Source organism: Papio anubis, chromosome 12, assembly GCF_008728515.1.
Source record: "Papio anubis isolate 15944 chromosome 12, Panubis1.0, whole genome shotgun sequence".
NCBI classification, from domain to species: Eukaryota; Metazoa; Chordata; class Mammalia; order Primates; family Cercopithecidae; genus Papio; species Papio anubis.
This window is the reverse complement of record NC_044987.1, coordinates 120,518,398-120,525,420: the sequence shown is the minus strand read 5'-3', so window position 1 is coordinate 120,525,420 and position 7,023 is coordinate 120,518,398. Positions and strand designations below refer to the sequence as shown.

At 48.6% G+C, this 7,023-nt stretch overlaps 1 pseudogene; it reads left to right on the top strand.

Annotated features, from left to right (window-relative positions):
* Positions 1-1,321: 1,321 nt before the first annotated feature.
* LOC110741311 lies at positions 1,322-2,539 on the top strand (annotated as a pseudogene).
* Positions 2,540-7,023: the final 4,484 nt, after the last annotated feature.

Here is a 7,023-nt window from a genome sequence, read left to right as displayed (position 1 = left end):
CAAGTGATCCACTTGCCTCAGCCCCCCAATGTGCTAGGATTACAGGCGTGAGCCACCTTGCCCAGCTGACTCTTTAGTTCTTTTGATGTAACTGCATTAGTCTTAGTTATCATCTCTGCTTTCTGGGATGACAAGATGTTCTAGATTCATCTTGTTCACTTCCAGCCCATTCACCAGAGAAGCCAGGTTCCAGGGAGATACAATAAACAGCATTTGAAGACAACAGTCTTGGTGCTAGGCGTGTTCACTGCTACAGGATGGCTCATTGTTTCTGAGTCTTTCAGTGGAGGAGGAAACTGTTTTTATTTGGATAAAATACATCATGATTTCATATCGATATGTCTAATTCAAATTCAGGATGACAAGGTTTTTACTTAACCTCATCAGTTCCACACCAAAAATTCCAGTTCTGATACCAACCTAATTAATGCATTTGCTTTTTCCATACAACATTCACAGCAGGATATCAACCATACTACCACTGCCACCATGACTTCTAAAAACAGCTTAGGAATTTTATTTTTGTGTTCTTTCTATGCTTAGGACATATCCCACCAATAAATTGCTGTGTTTCCAAATAACTTGAAATAATTCAATTCTATTAATATTGTCTTTTTTTTTTTTTTTTTAACAGAGTCTTCCTCTGTTGCCCAGAATGGAGTGCAGTGGCGCAGTCTTGACTTACTGCAACCTCCACCTCCCAGGTTCAAGCCATTCTCCTGCCTCAGCCTCCCAAGTAGCTGGGATTACAGGCACATGCCACCACACTCAGCTAATTTTTATATTTTTAGTAGAGACAGTGTTTCACCATGTTGGCCAGGCAGACCTCGAACTCCTAACCTCAAATGATCCACCTGCCTCGGCCTCCCAAAATGCTGGGATTATAGGCGTGAGCTATCACACTCAGCCCTTTCATAATTCTTAAAAGGCAATATCGGCTTGGTGTTAGGACTGTTTATTTACAGAGGTAATGGGCTGTGTAACAACAAAGGCAATCAGAGTAAGTTGGGTACAAAAACTTCCCAAAGGAAGATGGTAGAGGTCTGGACCAGGGAAAGGAGGCAAGTCTGAACCCCCCAGAGGTTTCAGTAGCCTCTTCTGCTTCTGTGGCCCTGGTCTGAGGAACAGTCCTGTCTCCATCAGATCAATAGCTGGAAAGATCTAGGAAGAGAAGGGATCTGAGAAAAGAGGGGTCAGCCGGGAAGGGGATGAGAGGCAGGGGAGACAGCCAGCCCCATCCTAGCACCTTCCACCAACATCACCATCAGACCCACACAGTCCGAAATACAAGAAAAAGAAAACAATAGCTATAGCCATAGTAATGACGCCGAACAACAGAGAAGTCAGCAAGATATGTGTTTCAGTTTGTCGGCATGGTATTTTTATTAGTTCGCAACTTTTCGTTTAAGATAAAGCAGAGTGTTGGACATGCAAAGGGACTCCAAGGAAGCCTCTTAAACACCCACCTTGTTGCAGGTGGGACGCTCATGCCCAGCTGCTTCCAGCTGGAAAAGACAGGACTGCAAGTGGGTTCAGGAGCTCAGGCCTCTGAACAGACAAGCAAAGGCGAGGCTAGCAGGCGAGGGGGGTGATTCAACTGCAGTTGCAGTTGACTTGGGAAGAGAATTTGTTAGGAGAGACAATGGACATTGATTAGGGTGGACTCTCCTTAGGAAAAGGCAGCCAGTATGGCTTCATCTTGTAGTGAGGAATGGACTCTGGGCAGTGGTTTGGGGCTCAACGATGAAGGACAGATCACAGCTTCAGAATATGGGGTTAGCAGGACTCACATGAGGCCTAAGTCCAGAGCCTCAGATCTTGCACTGGCAGCACACGGGGACACAGCAGCTAGACTGGGAGCAGCAGGGTTTGCAGCAGCTGGACTGGCAGCAGGATGACCCACAGCCTGAGGAGCAGCAGGGTTTGCAGCAGCTGGACTGGCAGCAGGATGACCCACAGCCTGAGGAGCAGCAGGGCTTGCAGCAGCTGGACTGGCAGCAGGATGACCCACAGCCTGAGGAGCAGCAGGGCTTGCAGCAGCTGGACTGGCAGCAGGATGACCCACAGCCTGAGGAGCAGCAGCAGGGCTTGCAGCAACTGTGCTGGGAGCAACCACAAGAACCACAGATCCCCTTAGAACCCCCACAAGAGCCACAGCCCCCCTTGGAGCCCCCACAAGAGCCCCCGCACCCCCCAGAGCCACAGCCCCCACAGCCGGAGCCACAGCCCCCACAGCCGGAGCCACAGCCCCCACAGTTGGAGCCACAGCCCCCACAGCCGGAGCCACAGCCCCCACAGCCAGAGCCACAGCCTCCGGAACAGCCACAGCAGCCCATGGTTCTGGTGGATTGAGAGTAGAGAAGGTAGAGGAGCAGGTGAGAGGGAGGTGCAGGTGTGGCGCTCCCTGAGGCTGGGCTCTTTATATACCTGTCCAGAGGTCAGGCATGATACAGGATCCCTTCCTTGTGACTGTTTACACTATTTTTCCAGAGCTCTGTTTTTTCCCTCTTCGCTAGTGACTTCCTCCTGGCTCAGTTGAGCATCTACTTTCCTTGCTTTCTAAATTTGTCTTTTTCCCAATTTGTTTTGGCCCCTACAATGAATACCTCAGCTCCAGGCTATCTGGTGCTTCCCTCAAAGCCCCAGGGTGCTGGTCACCTGCTCTCTGCTGACCACATGTGACCAATGGTCAACAGCCTCTGCCCAAGTGCTCTCATCTTTCCTGTGTTGACTCCCCCAGATAATATTAATTTTACCTTTTTAGATTTCAAAAGTTATCCATGGTCTTTATATTTTAGTCATGCCATTCTCAGTTTTGCATTGTTCTAAAGAAATACTGGAGGCTGGGTAATTTATAAAGGAAAGAGGTTAGAATGGCTCATGGTTCTGCAGACTGCACAAGCGTGGCACCCACCTCTGCTCAGCTTCTGGGGAGGCCCTCAGGAATCTTTTCCTCATGGTGGAAGGCAAAGCAGGAGCAGGCACGCCACATGGTGGGAGTGGGAGCAAGGGGTGAGGAGGGGCCGCACACTTGTGAACAACCAGATCTGAGTGAACCCACTCATCGCCAAGGGGATGATGCTAAGCCCGTCATGAGGGATCCACCCCCATGATCCAAACACCTCCCCGCAGGCCCCTCCTTCAACACTGGGGATTACATTTCGACAAGAGATTTGGAGGGAACATCCCAACTATATCATTATACCCCGACCCCTAAATCTCATGTCCTCGCATTGCAAAATAGAATCATCTCTTCCCAACAGTCCTCCCAATGTCTTGACTGATTCCAACATCGAGTCCAAAGTCCAAGTTCCTTCCACCTATGAACCTGTGAAAACCAAAACACATTATTTACTTTCAAGATACAATGAGGGTAGAGGCACTGGGTAAACATTCCCTTTCCAAAAGGGAGAAATCAGCCAAAAGGAGGGGGCTACAGACCCCATGCATGTCTGCAATCCAGCAGGGCAGCCATTAAATCTTAAAGCTCCAGAGTAATGTCCTTGGACTCCCTGTCCCACATCCAGGGTACACCGGGGTGAGCGGTGGGCTCCTAAGGCCTTGAGGAACTCCACCCTCGTGACTTTGCAGGGTTCACCCCCCGCAGCTGCTCTCATGGGTTGGAGTTGGGTGCCTGCAGCTTCTCCATGCTCAAGATGTAAGCTGCCAGTGGCTGTACCATTCTGGGGCCTGGAGGATGGTGTCCTCCTTCCCACAGCTCAATTAAGCAGTGCCCCAGCGGGGACTCTATGTGGGCCTCCTGCCCCACGTTTCCCCTCTTCAATGCCCTAGTATATATCCTCTGTGTGGGCTCTGCCCCTGCATCAGGCTTTTGCCTGAGTGCCCAGGCTTTCTCATAAATCCTCGGCAATCTAGGTAGAGGATCGCAAGCCTCCTTCACTCTTGCACTCTACACATCTACAGGTTTAACACCACATGGGAGCTACCAAGGCTTATGGCTTGCATCCTCTGAAGCCAGAGTTATCTTTGGGGTCTTTTGAGCTGAGGCTGGAGCTGGAGCAGCCTATGTGTGGGGAGCAGTGCTCCAAGGCTGTGCAGGGCAGTGAGGGCCTGGGCTGAGCCTCTGAAACCATGCAGTCCTCCTAGGTCTCTAGGTCAGTGATGAGAGGGGCTGTCTCAAACACCTTTGAAATGCGTCTGAAGTCTTTTCCCATTGTGTTGGCTATTAGCACTTGGGTTGTGTTTTGTTTGTTTTGAGTCATGGTAATATCTCTAGCAGGTGGTTGCTCTGTAGGCTGCTTGGATTACTCTCCTGATAATGCTTTTTCATTCTCTGCCACATGGCCATGCTGCAGACTTTCCAAACTTTTACACTTTGATTCCCTTTTAAATATAAATTCCAACTTTAATTCATGTATGTGCTCTTGCATGTGAGAGTACGACGTTAGATTCAGTCAGGCCACAACTTGAATGTTGTGCTGCTTAGAAATTTCTTCCACCAGATATCCTAAGTCACCACTCCTAAGTAGAAAGTTTCAGAGCGCCCTAGGGCATGAAACACAATACAGTCAAGCTCGCTGTCAAGTCATAACACATGTGACCTTTGTTTTAGTTTTCTATAAATTCCTCATTTCCCTGAGACCTCATCAGGCTGGACTTCATGGCTCTTATCACTGTAATTATTTCGGACACAACCATTTAACCAGTCTCAAAGGAGTTCCAACCTTTTCCTCATCTTTCTTTCTTCTTCTGAGCCCTCCAAAAGCTTCCAGTCTCTGGCCATTATCCAGTTCCAAAGTCACCTCCACATTTTCAGGTGTCTTTGTAGCAACATCTCACTCCTGGTACAATTTTCTGTATTAGGCTCTTTTTTGTGTTGCTATAAAGAAATACCGGAGACTGGGTAATTTATAAAGAAAAAAGGTTTAATTGGCTCATGGTTCTGCAAGTTGTACAAGCACGGCACCAACATCTGCTCAGCTTCTGGTGAGGCCCTCAGGGGGCTTTTACTCATGGTGGAAGGCAAAGCGGGAGCAGGCATGGCACATGGTGACAGCTGAGAAAGACAGAGCCGGTGGAGGGACAGGTGCCACACATTTGTTTTTTTTTTTTTTTTTGAGATGGAGTCATGCTCTTGTCGTCCAGGCTGGAGTACAATGGCATGCTCTTGGCTCACCACAACCTCTGCTTCCCGGATTCAAGTGATTCTCCTGCCTCAGCCTCCCGAATAGCTGGGATTACAGGCATGTGCCACCACGCCTGGCTAATTTTGGATTTTTAGTAGAGACGGGGTTTCTCCCTATTGGTCAGGTTGGTCTCGAACTCCTGACCTCAGGTGATCTGCTGGCCTCAGCCTCACAAAGCGTTGAGATTACAGGCATAAGCCACCATGCCCGGTGAGTGCCACACATTTTTAAACAACCAGATCTTGCTTAAACTTCCTCATCACCAGGGAGATGGTGCTAAACCATTCATGAAAAATCTATACCCATGATCCAAACACCTCCCAGCAGGCCTCACCAACATAAGATTTGGAGGAAGCATCCAAACTATATTACTGGGGATCACTTTTTTTTTTTAGATAAGTCTTCCTCTGTCACCTGGGCTGGATTGCAGTGACGTGATCACAGCTTACTCCAGCTTCAAACTTCTGGGCTTAAGGAATCTTCCCACCTCGGCCTCCTAGGTAGCTGGGAATATAGGCGTGTGTCACCATACCCAGCTAACTTTTAAACTTTCTGTAGAGATGGGGGTCTTGCCATGTTGCTCTGGCTGGTCTTGAACTCCTGGCCTCTAGTGATCCTCCTGCCTTGGCCTCCCAAAGTGCTGGGATTGCAGGTGTGAGCCAGTGCACCCAGACAATATCCTTTCCTTTCCTATCCAGATAAGAATAATCTATCCTCATCTTGATGTTTGTGGGGAATCTTTTCCCCTACTCAATTATTTCTGAAAATCTCACAAGTCTCTCTGTTGTTGTCTTCTCTCTTCCCCAGACAGAGCGTTCACTCCTCTTAGGCTGCTTCTTCCAGCTTCTCAGTTGGGTTCCTTGCTCAGTTGTACTCCATGTGGGGAAAGAGGTTCCTTTATGCCATGGTCTGCATGTGTTCCCCAAAATTCATGTATTGGAAACTTCACCCCCAATGCAAGAGTGTTGGGAGGTGGGGCCTAACAAAAGGTACTTGGAATGAGTTAGTGCTGCATGCAAGAAGGACTTGAGGGAGGGCCTTCATCCTTTTCTGTGCCATGTGAGGACAGCATATTCATGCTCTCGTGCCCTTCTGCTTTCCAATATGTGAAGACACAGTAAGAAGGCCCATGCCAGACACCAGCACCTTGATCTTGGACTTCCTAGCCTTCGGGACTATGAGAAAGTACATTTCTGTTCTTTATCAATTACCCAGGTCAAGTATTTTCTTATAGCAGCAATAACGCACTGAGGCACTCTAGTCACCAAACCACTGCTCATATGTGGCTGCTTTCTTTGTTTAAGGGATGCATGCTAAACCCCGAGGAGAGCATAAGAGGGGCACATTACTGAAAAGAAACTGAAGTCTGCTTACCAGATGTGTCTGCTCCTCAAATCTCCTGGCCATGCTCTTGGGCATTGTTTCACCAGTGTACTCACCTAAGAACACAGCAGCATGTCCCCCAGCGTACTCGCTCAAGAATACAGCAACATGTCACCAGTGTACACACCCAATACAGCAACATGTCACCAGCATACTCACCCAAGAATACAGCAACATGTCACCAGTGTACTCACCCAAGAATACAGCATCACATCACCAGCGTACTCGCCCAAGAATACAGCAACATGTCACCAGTATACTCACCCAATAATACAGCATCATGTCACCAGCTTACTCACCCAAGCACACAGCAACCTGTCACCAGTGTACTCACCCAAGAATACAGCAACATGTCACCAGCATACTCGACCAAGAATACAGCATCATGTCACCAGTGTACTCACCCAAGAATACAGCATCATGTCACCAGTGTACTCACCCAAGCACACAGCAACTAGTCACCAGTGTACTCACCCAAGAACACAGCATCATG